The 13,466-nt window shown below is 38.4% G+C and overlaps 1 protein-coding gene across 4 annotated transcripts in view; it reads left to right on the top strand.

Annotated features, from left to right (window-relative positions):
* The window catches only part of unc5a (unc-5 netrin receptor A), a 163,259-nt gene that overhangs the window by 41,005 nt on the left and 108,788 nt on the right, over window positions 1-13,466 (top strand). The gene's annotated exons all lie outside the window — the stretch shown is intronic.

Raw genomic sequence — 13,466 nt, 5'->3', positions numbered from 1 at the left:
CATCCATGACAAGAATAGAAAAATGATGATGTCTCCAAACAGATGTAATGGACTTTTTCTGATTCTAAGGACAGATGTTTCACTACATGAGGGCTTCGGCTGGAACAGAAGGCATTCAGTTGTAGAATCAGACCTGCACCAACCGCAGCAGGGTTGTGTTATCCTTTTGTGTAATGCTGCTTCTCTCTAGAATTATTTAGTGCACCTTTAGCTCTTGTTAATTCAATGTGGGCCCCTGGCTCCATGAAAAGCAAACAATTATAGTACCCTTCGAGTACTGTATAAATACCGAGCTCTTAAAAGTGAATCATACTTATTTGTACTTCAGCATCTGTGGATACAGTTCTTCGCCCAGTGCCATCTGGTTTAAAAAAAAAAAAATCATCTACTAAACTATCCTGGCAAATTAAATCTTCTCTTGCAGCTGGTGTGTTACTGTTCTTTGAGTTTGGAAAAAAAAATTACAAACACCATCAATCATCATCAAATCATTAAAAATGTTTGCTTTTATGGTATGTTTTAATCAGAAAAGACAAGCACCATTTTCCATTTGTAAATGATGCCGCTCTTGTTATTTATTGAGGGCATTTTTCTTCAATCCCATTCCGTACATGATGTCTATTATGAGACTTGGTTAACGGTTTGTCTCTTGACTTTCTGACTGCATTAGAGGTCCCCCCACCCGCACTCCTCAAACTGGCAGTGCGTCCCAAACTGTGAGCTAAATCAATACAGGAGGCAGCAAGCTGTCAGTCAAAAGACAATATCGCTTGTGATGCATTAGTTTGTGTCAGCTCCTTCATTGGTTATCAGCGCCATATTGACAAATCACATCTGAAAAGACAATGGGGGATGTCAAAGCCCAGCTTTTCTTCTCTCAGAGACGTTTCCTCATCAGGTGGCGGTGTTACTGCAGTAACACTATCATAAAGGCGCCGATTGGTTGACAATTTCTCTTTCATTCCTAATAAATTACAGCCGTACATTTAATGGGCATCTGTGGAATCTTATGGCTGCAGATTTGTGTTGCACAGGACAAAGCTCGCTAGTCTGCAGCAGTAATGAGCAGAGACTCCTGGCCTCCTAATTGCTTACAGGGCCCATGCATGGCTCATCAGCGAGGAGCTTAATTGGCCATCACTACCCAGGCAAGCATGAGGCTACAGCTAGTCCTGTTCCCGCTTTCACCAAGATGCTCACAGAATAAGTAAGCAGCTCCATTCATTCTGCGCTGCTGCCACTAATGAACACTGTTTAGGCCGGAGGTCTTGATCATGCCGTCGCACTCCATCTCTGTCTTTCCTGTGTTTCGCAACCGCAGTTTGCTGGTCTTGTTCCAGTGTTGGGTCTTTTTTCTTTCTTTCCTTCTTTTTTTTTTGCTTACTGTTAAGCATCAACGTAATGAAGTGCTTCCTGGTTCTGTATTGAGGTCTCAAATGCAAAGCTGACTCGCTGGGAGATAAGTGTCTTCAGCTGCTGGCAATCAATTTATTTGCCCTCAAACGTTGAATACGTGTGTGGAATGAAAAGACATGAAAGGATGTAAAAAGAAAAGATAGTTGAAATGGCTGTCTATGGATGTTCTAGTTTTTTTTTCTTCTAAAAACTAGTCCTTTTCAGGGGAATAACACAACTTTGCATGTATCATTTTACTTCCTTTAAATATACAATCACATGAGTTTCAAGTTAATTTCAATCAATGCCAGTCAGAATAACATGATTCATTGTTTTATTTCCACACTGGAGCAGCTGTACATTATTCCTATCTTTCTTTGTCTGGTGTGATTGTAGAGGAGTCTGTGAATAGGTTCCCCAAATCCTCAAAGAAGAAAGAGACACCCACACATAATGCACTATTGATTGGTACTTAAATCAGTTTGATAACAGCTTTGTCAAATCAGCTCTTTTAACAATCAGATTAGAGCTTTTAGTACAATCGATCGGGAGGGGATTTCAAATCTGCCAGATGACAGTAACAGAGAAGAACGTTAGCTCAAACCTTAGCACACGTGAAAAAGATATAGGCTCGCATTCACATTTTCCTAAACAAGGCCAAAAGTTAGTGCCATACTGTGGCTGCTATATTCTATCTTCTGTAAAAAAACAAACAAAAAAAACTAGATGTGTTCTTTGAACTATATCTCAAAGATCTGTCAGTCTCATCTGCACGTGTCTGATAATTGCACTAAGACTGTTTTCATGTGGACCAGTATGATGGAACGTGTCACTTCACCACTTGTCTCCCAAAAGACACTATCGATTGTCGCAGTTGAGTCAGAATTAATGTCATGCAGGTTGACATCCAGGAGAAACAAATGCCACCTAAAACACAGCATGCTGTGAACACCTCGGCAGAGGCCCTGCAATTACAAAACACTCCTTTGAGGTTAGTAACATAAATACTTAAAACACTTGAGTGTTGGACTGTGGCATCAATTATATCAGGAGGACAAGTTTGTGTGCATCTGGGATGAATTTAAAATAGCTTTATGAGTTACCTCATCAGTCGGAGAGAGCTAAAGAGTGACGGTATTGAATGGTAATTGCTGGTATTCTCTATATTTGATGTTGAAAGGTACTCTCTCGAGCCATAATTCTGGTTGCCAAGTCAGCGAGAGGCGACTGTGAGACTGTGCTAACTTCTCTCCTGGGCTTCCTAATTGGCTTTGTTATTGCAGACCTGCACAGGATGAAGACAGCATGAGAGAATCGGAGCTTTGTTGTAGAAGATTCAGAGCTTTCGACTGTGACCCTCCTCTCAGTGTGCACAGCAGCTCTCTCTGGAGAAGGTGACCTGGCTTTGGATCCTTCTCTGAGTTTCTCCCATAGGGGCCCACCCCTACAACTCATCCACACATGCTCTGCAGCCACCATCTTTCACTCCTCTCCTTTATGGAGTTATTTTCTTCACCATCATGGAGATTTCTCTTCACCTTCCTTTATCCTTGCATCCTTTTCTTTGTTGGCGCAAGTGGGATTGCTCATTTGCTCCACATTTCCACACTTTTTCGACTTTGAAGGCCAACATCTGTATAATGACATCACCAGCTGTCCTATCTTTTTACATATGTAAAATTCATTTCTTCATACTGACTCAACTCCACAATCGCAAGGCTTTTAGCAAAGCAGAGGTGGCAAATGTGGAGAGTGCTCATGTTTGCAAAAGCTCAAAGGGATGGTGCAGAATTGTTGTAGTAGGTTTCAGTAGAAACATTAGAAAGAATTAAGGTCTTACCTGCTGTCAATAGTTGTTTGAATGACCTCAGTTTGGAGACAAAGACTTTGATTCTGATCAGATTGATGAGGCCACGGCTAATCTGAAAAAGGTCAAGACCAAAATAGCCACCATCTTAAAAAACCTCCAGTCCCAAAGATTTCGTAGCAGTTCATGCAAAAAGTTAATTACATGCTTGTTTCAGCAACCATGTAATGCCAGAAGTGCCTCAGGCCACACAGGAAGTGCTACGCCCAACTGCAGCCACTGTGTGTGATTTCAAACAACCACTGAATTCTGTGCTAAGAACCATCTATCAATCCATCCATCCATCTGTTTCCCCCCCCCCACTTTCTCCTTTCTAGCTTGTGGGGAGCTGGTGTCTGTCTCCAGCAGTGACTGTGAGAGGCGGGGGACATCCTGGACAGGTCGTAAGTCCATCGCAGGGCCACATAGAGACAAACGAGACAACCAATCGTTCACGCTCTCACTCACACCAGAGTTACCAATCAACCTAACATGCATGTTTTTTGTCTGTGGAAGAAATCAAAGTACCCGGAGAAAACCCACACATGCACAGGGAGAACATGCAAACTCCATACAGAAAGGCTGGGAGGCAAACCTGTGACCTTCTTGCTATGAGGCAACAGCACTAACCACTATGCAAAAAATCATGTAATGTCAAACTGACAGCGATGTAAATGTAAGTAAAATAGCAATGACATGAACTTCTATGAAATTGCTTTCGAATTACCAAAATCCACTGAGGTCTTGGCCCTGATTGAATTACTCATTAGCTCATAATTCCTGACAGGATTAAGTTTTATTTCTCTAAACTGAGGTTGTTCAAAGAGCTATCTACAACAGGTGAGGTAATAATTCCTCAGAACCTTTTCATAAAACCTCACTTCATACAAATCTGAACTATTAGTCTAAAAATGTGAAGGAACAACTTATGTAGGTATGTTTTTTGTATGTGCGGCGTGTGCGATTTTTCAAGGTAAACCTTACAAACCGTTTACTGTGGTCGGGCAACAAAATTGCATCTTCCATTAATCCCTTAATGTTGGTTCTTGATCCATTTCCTATTACAGCTTATTATCATTAGCAGTCACAAGGCTTTGATTTCCTGTTTGTACCTCTAAGCTTCCATCTAAATTACAAATCCAGCATATGGAGGCGTGGAAAAAACACACACCGTGCATTTTTTAATACAACTTTGGGCTTCTGAGCAGTTTTCAAGTAGACAGTAATGTACATGTGACTTGATTATGCAGCATTAGTCTATTTATTATGAGGAAACTGCTTTTGAGCTGTCACAGCTGAGGCTGTATCGCTCCCTTTTAACAGTTTTGGAGTCCATTTGTGGAATTAAAGTTGCAAATGAGTGCTCCTAGGACAGACTAGAAGCAGGCTGTCAGATGATCATTTCCCCCAATATTAATGCTGGTGGTATTATGTGATCTTGTTTTTATTTAGAGTTTGAACTATATCTTGGAAAATGTTATGCAGCTATGTTTTAAAAGGAATGAAGTGCTCATTTGTTTCCAGAATTGAATGCATTTTGTTTATGAAAGGAGAAAAAAACCCTCCTACAGCTGAGAAGTGTTGTTTTTACATTCATTTGTCTTTGCATATAAAAACAAAATATATATATAGTGTGTTAATTAGTTTCTGTAGAAGTGCTAGTTTTAAACTTCAGATGGAGCCAGGCTGTTTTTCCCGTGTCTCAGTCTTTATGTCGAACAAAGCTAATCAGCTCCTTGCTGTGTGTCTGTTCATCAGCATATATAGCACGCACAGGCACGAGAACCTGCCAAAACTATCCATCTATCCCAGAGCAACATAGATGAATAAAAGATTTTGGCTCAACTGAGGAAAAAAAAAACAGAAAGAAAAGACTCAGATTACCGAGGTTGCAAGTCACAAGTGGTATAAGCTGTAATTACTGTAAATGCTGGTGACAATAAACTGAGAGTGATTGGCACAGGGAGTATGGATGCAAATGGATGTCAGCGTTGATATCCTGCTTCTAGTGAATACTGCTGATGTGCATCAACGGTCCCATCTGCAGACTGAATGCAGCTAGATTTTGACTGAAAGGCGTAGCTGAATGTTTAGCTTCTCAGCTGTTTAGGCCCCTTATTGCAGCCTGAGAAGAATAACGGCGCATTTTAACAAGGACTTAGTTGTCCATTTGTTGGAATCATGAAATGCCGAAAGCAAGAAATATGGTGTCATTATAAATCGCAACCCCTTATCAAAAAAAGATGAATTATTGTAAGCTTTGCTAATTCCTTGTTTGTAAAGCAAAAAATAAAGAAAAAGTCATATTTGAGTACATCTCAGTTTGCAGTGTTTTTATTTTAGGGAGTGTCTGAGCGTTTAGTGTAAAATTACAAAGAAATGCTTTCATAATTAGGTTCTTCTGCAAGAATTTTCCTTTTGTTCTCCAAGCATCTGCAGTGGCTTCTTGCTGCCACACCAGTCAAACAAACCACAGAGGTGAAAGCTCTCAGTGAGGCCAGAAACTTGATCACGTTTCATCTAGGACACATTTATTACAAATGCAGCGTAAGTGTTCATTAATGAGCTGGAAAATGGCAAGTAATCAAATCTCTGCAGCATATGGAAAAAATGAGCTAAGGTGGGACGTTTAGGCTGAGCGTAAGACAAGGGGAGGTGTCGAGACGGTGACTAGTTTAAGACCCTTAAAGCTTTTACCCTGTGGTAATCACAACCTCACATTAGCACATCCTAATTCCTTTTTACAGAGTCCCCTCGACAAGAGAAGCTCTTCCATTACGAGTGCGTACAACCGGACAAGCGACAATAGGCCCGCTGAATAGCCTTCAGATTCGCATCAAAAATTCCTTTAAATTTCTGGAGCGGTGCTCCTGTTCCTACGCGGCAATCTCATCCAGAGAATAGCCTTTGTGCCCACTCCATTGTACAAGTGCGATATTTAGAGCAGAGCAGCCCAGAAATCAATACCCACTATCACCAGAAGAATGACACGTCTTTACTAAATATGGCGAATGGAGCGAGGAAAGATTACAAGTCGAAGCAAGTTGTTCTGTTAAGAGGGCTAATCGATGTGCTGGTGTTCAGGATTTTTACATCTCTCAGCATAAGACATTGTGTTTTGTGAGACTTTTTAATCCTTGAAAGTTTTTTTTTAACACTACATGTGTTAAATTATTTATTGTGATGCTTTAAAAAAACAACAAGTAGTTAAAGTTTAATCCTTCTGGTCATAATTTTCACCCAAAGCTTATCAACATTTTGTGAGTTTTATTCATCTAAAGTTCAGACAGCGCCTTTTGTTGATTTGCATGTTGAACTGATATATAGTTACATCTGTATTACACACACACACACACACACACACACACACAGAGAGACATGCTAAGTTTTCCAATTTTGAAAAGATAAAAAATTCTTGTATATTTAGAAAGTACTGTAGATGTGATGTCGTCCATCTTTATTTGCAAAGATCCCAGCAGGACATCCTGTCAACACCACAGTGCTGATTTGATCTCTGGCATCAACTGTGCCAAAGCAAGTGGGCTTTGTCCTCACAAAACAGACAAAAATGAATTTAGTTTGCATATTTCAAAATGACTCCAGATGATTACATGATTCCAAATCTATTAGAAATGTTTTCCACAAACACTTTAGCATCATGAGATGGCATCAGAATGCTGTTTTTATTTCCCTAATGCTGCAGAGAGGTACGGCCACTCCAGCCTGCAGTAATTACGTCTGTGGGGAAGGTTAGTATGCAGAACATGTTAAAACTTATCATATTCTTATGCAGTGAAGCACATTAGCCAACCTTTGCCTTTCCCTCAGAAACCCTTGATACTCGTGTTTTGTTGTTAAATTCATGTCAGTGCTTTTTTGTTCCAGAGGCTCAGACTATTTATGCTCAATAAGATTCTGTTTTTCCAGAGAATGGTGTTTCACAGAAAGCTGCGAGGCCCCAAGGCATCACTGCTGCCTCCTACATCGGACACTTGTGGGCATATGTGCCATTTTCCCAATCTAAATTAGATTTATTTTGACTTTAGAGCTGCTGCTGCTGCTGCGTGTTACACAGTAGTTTTATACTCGTAGACATATATTACTTTAAAAACTCTTAGACTATTAAAACATTCTGTGTAAGATGATGTCCTTGCAACTTTTCAACACAAACTCACAGACTAAAAATCTGCAATATTATTAGAATGACATCCACTTGTTTTTTTATGCTGGTTCTGATTTTTAATTTTTGTAACAATCCCTTCTGCCAATTTAGATTTTGGAAAATACAGATTTCTTAGAAGGGCTATAATTAACAGCATACAAAATTTATTTTTCCCTCTAATTTTTGTTTGAAATAGACATTGGATTGGGTATATAAATGAAATATGTACAGAAATATTTTTTATATATTTTACCAGAAAAGCACAAAGATCCTGATTATTCACTCTGTCATTAGAAATATACAAATATCCTCCAGGACAATGAGTTTTGTAAAAAACAAACCCAACAAAACCTAATGTATTTATGATTAAGGGTGAAAGTTAAAATCTATTTTCAGAAGCATCACAGACAGAAGATTCTGAATCAGTTTTCAAATGTCAGAAGTTGATTTTGTTTACGTTAATCTGTGCTGTCAGCAGAGTGGCTGTGCAGTGCAGTTTGTCTCAGTAGTGTCGCCGTAGTTTCCTGTAGTAGAAACATGTTGCAGTAAAGCGGCGTGTTTTCACATCTTTTTTTTTTTTTTTTTTTATTTTTCGTAAAAGATGAGGTTATCATGATTTTTTTACTACTGACTTTTAGACGTTGGATTTGTGTATAAATTTCCTGTGATAAACATGATGCTTGTGCACTTTTTATTAGGCATGCAATATATAAATCTTTGTTTAATATGTTTAATAAGGCATAGTCCCCTTTTTTTAAACATAACTCAAGTGCATAAATAATTGTTTAAATCACATTTACATCTCTGAGTTGTAATAAAATTGGCAGGTGCCTGAAGATTCCCACCCCTACTTATGAGTCCTAGTTTTTTTTTTTTTTTACCTTTGTAGCTTTGTTGTAATGTTTTTTTTTTGTTTTTTTTTTCAACTTCCTTTTCAAATCGACCAGTCAAACTAAAAATTGTCTTAATCTGGTCACCAGATTCCTATAAAATTAATCCTTAATATTTGTATAAAAATGAAGATCACAGTTCTGGGTCTTTGTTCCGGGTTTTTTTACATACATGACATCATTATACAATGAAAGTGGAGCAGAGAGGATGGTCTTTTGAAGAACTAATTATCTTTTTGTCTGACACCGCAGTCATTGTTCTTAATAAGCTGTAGTGTGCCAAGAAGCATGTTGGCTCCTATTTTGTGGCTACAGTAAACATTGACAAATCATTTGCAGCTGCCCTGTGGATCATTAGTGAGTATGAAATAATATGTAATATAAAATACACTTATAATGTAATGAAATTGGTTAGAATTTCATCACATATTCACATAATGACCCTTTTTTTATAGGTTATCCAATTGTGGAAAGGAATTACTTTTGTCCTACTTTTAGTTTCCCTAGAAGAATAACGCCTTATATGAACACGTCTATAATTGTCCTCCTTGATGAGAAATTTGACCTGGCAGCTGAGCTTCACAGGTAGATGTCAGTCATTCTCAAACACTGACCATTACTTTGGTGCAATTTCCCACAATCTTTGCAAGCTTATTGATTGCAGATTTTCCTGACATGCTTTATGTCCTCCCGTCACGATCCCCTCATTTTACCTGCAACTCTTCCCAAAAAAAAACAACTTTAAATGTCAGGGAGGCAATGTTAATGCATTAAAATAAAGCCACACTAGGACTGCTTTACACTCTGGTCCCTTGTTTTGCTTTTTATTAAACCAGTATAGATTTTAATGACAACATCACGGGTTGTATCAAAGGAGAGGTTTATCTGAAGCGTAGGGAAGGCATGTTGCTTCTCATTTTATCTGGGGCATTGACTTTTTAGCAAGGAAAGATTGTGGCTTGAAAGCACAATCCCTCTGAGTGATCGTACCAATACAAAGGTGCTCTTAGTTCTGGCCTGTCGATACGGCCGTGCTCAGCTGAAAGATAAGTTCCCCGACGATGGGGCTGCATGCTCTGTGCGGCTCCGCTCACTGGGCGGTGAGGCTGTTTCAGGACAGAGCCTTTGAGTAATACCGCTCGCTGCCTCCCATTGCAGCCGATTACTTATCTATTGATTGAAGCCAGCGTTGTGCAGATGGATGCCTCTGGAGTGTGACAAGTGCTTTAACAATCCCCAAACCTAATGCTCCTTAATGTCATTTAGGGTCCTTGTTAAATAATGTCCCCCCCCTGCCCCCCGTGTAAGTCATCCGGATTCACTCACGGTCAATCCCAGCAATAGAAAAAGGAATCCATCGTGACTGGTTGTCTTCAAACCAAAAGATCCATGGCCACAATTACATGTGGGCACTCTTTGCAGCAGCTGGTGCGATGTAATAAATAGCATTAAAGACTGTGAAAATCCTTTAAACACACTTTCTTTGTCCTCTTCCTTCCTGACAGTTAAAGCGATGAATTCACAGCCTGCATTGGAAGCAACTTGTGAGCTGCAGAACCCCGTTTCTTCTGCTCATCACTTTCATTTAGGCTGCACAATAGATCCAGTCTCACACACATACACACACCTCATAACACATCACAGCAGCCTTTTTATTGTCTTTACCAAACTAGGGGTAAACACACTGCACAGTGCATTACCTGGCTTTTTGTCCTGTTGATGCTGCCTTTCACCGAAAAATTATTGCATTCAAAAATTGTACCAAACACAAACATCAAATTGTAACTCAGTATTTGTGAAATTGGCTGAGTCACAGCCATGTTTATGTTTGATAAAGCCGCTTAGTTGTGGCAGCCATTTTGAATGTTGTTGACTCCAAAAGCTAATTATTTATAGATGTTCATCAATTGGTTACTTTTATTAAATACTGTTCAGTGTTCATTATATATTTTGCTAACATATGCACACACAGAGACATGGGCAACAGGCAGTAATATGTTCTAACTCTTAAGTGACAAAAACATGACAGTAGGGCTGAAACGATTCATTGAGTAACTCGAATGACTTGACAAGAAAATCATGATGTAAAATCTTTGATTCAATACTTTGTTTATTCCATGTGACTGCTCAGTGGTCACCGTGTTTCACAGGGACAGTTATTACCGTCACACAACATCTTTCTACCACATTATGTGTCATGGAAGAAGAAGGAAACTAACAAGGACAAAAGTCTGAGAAAAAGACCACAGAAAGTCAAAAAGTTGGGAACCATATCAAACACAGAAAAGCAAATTAGGAAGAAAAAAAAATCGAATTAGCTTACCACAACAGCGCAGTATCAACAATAAGGTTCTACAAATATTAGACTGATGGATTTCTGATTAAAACCACATTCCCTGTAAACACAATCAATCTTTATATTGAGAAGAGCAAACAGGTGCAGCATTCTGAAGCCCATTCAGCGCTTCTTTTCTGAAAAGTTATCAGCGTGTCAGAATAAAAAATAAAGCTGTAACAGACTGTCACAAACAACTTAACATCTCCCCCCTGGACGGAGATGAGTAACATATAAGTGGCTGTTAGTTTTTATGTATGAAGGAAAGTGTTTCTAATAAATATCAAATAACTGAACTGATATTTCATGACGAGCCTGAGTATGTGCGTAGCACTATGGTTTTCTGTCTGATTTAATTGCATAATTTTAAAAAAGCCGTTAACACTTGCAAGAACTTTTTTCTTTTACAGTTATAAAAAAAGACATTTTATAAAATATATGTAGAAGAGCAGTCTTTTTTTAAATTAACTAGTTGGCAAACTGCATTCATAAGGGAGTCATCAAAAAGGTTTGTTAATTTCCCCGCTCAAATTTAGAGGAATGATTGATTTTTGAACATGTTCTATGAATTAGTGCAACAGATTTTCTCTCAAAGATGTCTTGAAGTTGTTGCGGTTGTCTTGAACTTATCTCAATTTAGTTTCTGTAACTCTAGAGCTGTTTTGACACAAGCATTACGACAGAAAAGATCCTAGCATTCAGCTCTGAATGTGCAGGTCTAACCACGCTGATGATAAATATTAATTGTTTATTTAACAGTCAAACTCTGCCCTTTTTTGGAGGATTATATTCCAATTGGTCTAGCTCTATTTGGTTCAAATTAGGTGCTTGAGTAAAAAGGTCAATGACAATGACGTTTTACAGATAAATATTGTTTTCCCTGCACTTCATTCAGTGTATTCAAATCAAAAGTCTAAAAGACTGCAGTCATGCTCTGTGTCATCTAAGTATACTTTTTACATTATAGCTATAAAACAACATTTTCCTACTATCAGTTTAAGCCTGAGACGGGTAAATGGAAACTGGTTAAGAAACAGACATCCTAACAATGTTTTTAACAGAGATGTCCATCACTTGATATATTCTTGGATTTGTAACCTTGAAATAATTTCCATACCTAGGTCATTTACTCCCAGAACAAAAAGTTTTTTTTCCTGCCTCAGTCTTTATCTCTGTGTCCGTCAGCAGCATGAAACACCTTATTTACAAGTTTTTATCTCAGCTCAAAAATTCCCATTTGTCTGTAGGTACTGTATATAAATTAGTTTAACACCATAATTTTAGATTGATATACAATGGAAAACAGAGATGTCTCTGTTCAAATAGCTGTGAGGTGTTGATGATTCTGTTTTTAAATGTTTAGTTACCAATGAAATGTTGGAGGGGAAAAAAAGCAGTGGATGTCCGTTTTATTGAAATACGAGCAGCTGACCCTTTTATTACATTGTCTAATTCAAGCATTAGTAATTTTCAAACATTTCTTACAGGGGTTTTAAAATGGAAAATATTTTTTAATCAAACATCAAAGCAGCTTATTTTCATAGAGCAGCCCTCTGGTGTAAAACCCACAGTAGGATTTGTGAGTTGGTTCAAGATGCTATTGCTTTCCTGTCTGTTTTTTTATTTTTTTATTTTTAGCAAGTCTTTTCAAGCTCTTCCTTAGTAAAATTTTGTTCACTTGAGAGTGCCTTCCATTTGCACGTCCCCGAAGAGCGAGAACAAACAGCCTCTGTGAGTGACCGGTCCTCACTTAAACCACAAGCTTGAAAATGGCTGGGCACCGTGGCCCGTCTCATACAGAATACAGTGATAACGGAGTATCCTGCTGAACTCAACCGTTTGCCATCTCAACTCTCTCATTTACCATAGATTCGCCTTGATGATTTCCTGCTGGAAATCAATGATTCACTCACTTTCAGACTAGCAGCTCCTCTGAGGGTGTTGGCTTCGTTCTCCCGATGGCAATGATTTCAATCAAGAGGCATGTGAATTCTCAAGGCTCTCACTATAGAGTGAAGCAGTCTGTAATAAATTGGACAAATAAGTCATTTCTCTGTGGAGGATGGATTTAAATAGATTCGTGTTGAGACCTGTCTCACATGCATGCATGCACACAGATGTACACCTGTAAATTCACATATTTACTCACTGGCTCTGTTACGAGTTTCAACATCATCGTAAGGTGCCATTGTTGAATACTGCGATAACAAGTGCAATAAACCCACAATCTCCTCTCTCCTCTCTTCATCACAACATTCAAAACACCCCATGTTCTTTAGCCTTTTGGCCATTTTCATCTAAATTAGCTGTAGGCATTCAGGACTCCATCTCATTGGTTTTCGTCAGGGATTTATTGCAATTCTTGGCAGTATTGTTACTGCAAGACATTCATTTTGTCATGACAATAAATTTTTGTTATCTAGCCTCTGTCAGTACTAAACACTATCCTTGCATACATATATAGATTCCTTTAATTAATTTAATTAAGGCAAGCTGAACAATTTAAAGTTTCAAACTAAAATCATCTTATGTTGACAAATATTATAGTTGTTTTGGTCAAACCTTTAAAAAAAAGTTTTATACAATGTAACAAAATGGTGTGAGATATTGCACAATCGGTTAGCACTCAAGCATGTGTTAGGGATGACCCCCAACTACTACTATAATAGATTTTAGCTTCATATCTATAAAATTGACTGAGTTATAGTGATTTATTTATATTTGCTAAGGTCGATTGGCTGTGGCGTCCATCATGAATCTGGTTTACTCCAAAAACTGATCATTTGTAGATGTACATCCAATATTTAGTTTCATTAAAATTTGTTCATTATTTCACGT

Source organism: Kryptolebias marmoratus, linkage group LG9, assembly GCF_001649575.2.
Source record: "Kryptolebias marmoratus isolate JLee-2015 linkage group LG9, ASM164957v2, whole genome shotgun sequence".
Classification (NCBI taxonomy): Eukaryota; Metazoa; Chordata; class Actinopteri; order Cyprinodontiformes; family Rivulidae; genus Kryptolebias; species Kryptolebias marmoratus.
This window is presented reverse-complemented; position numbering and strand designations above follow the sequence as displayed.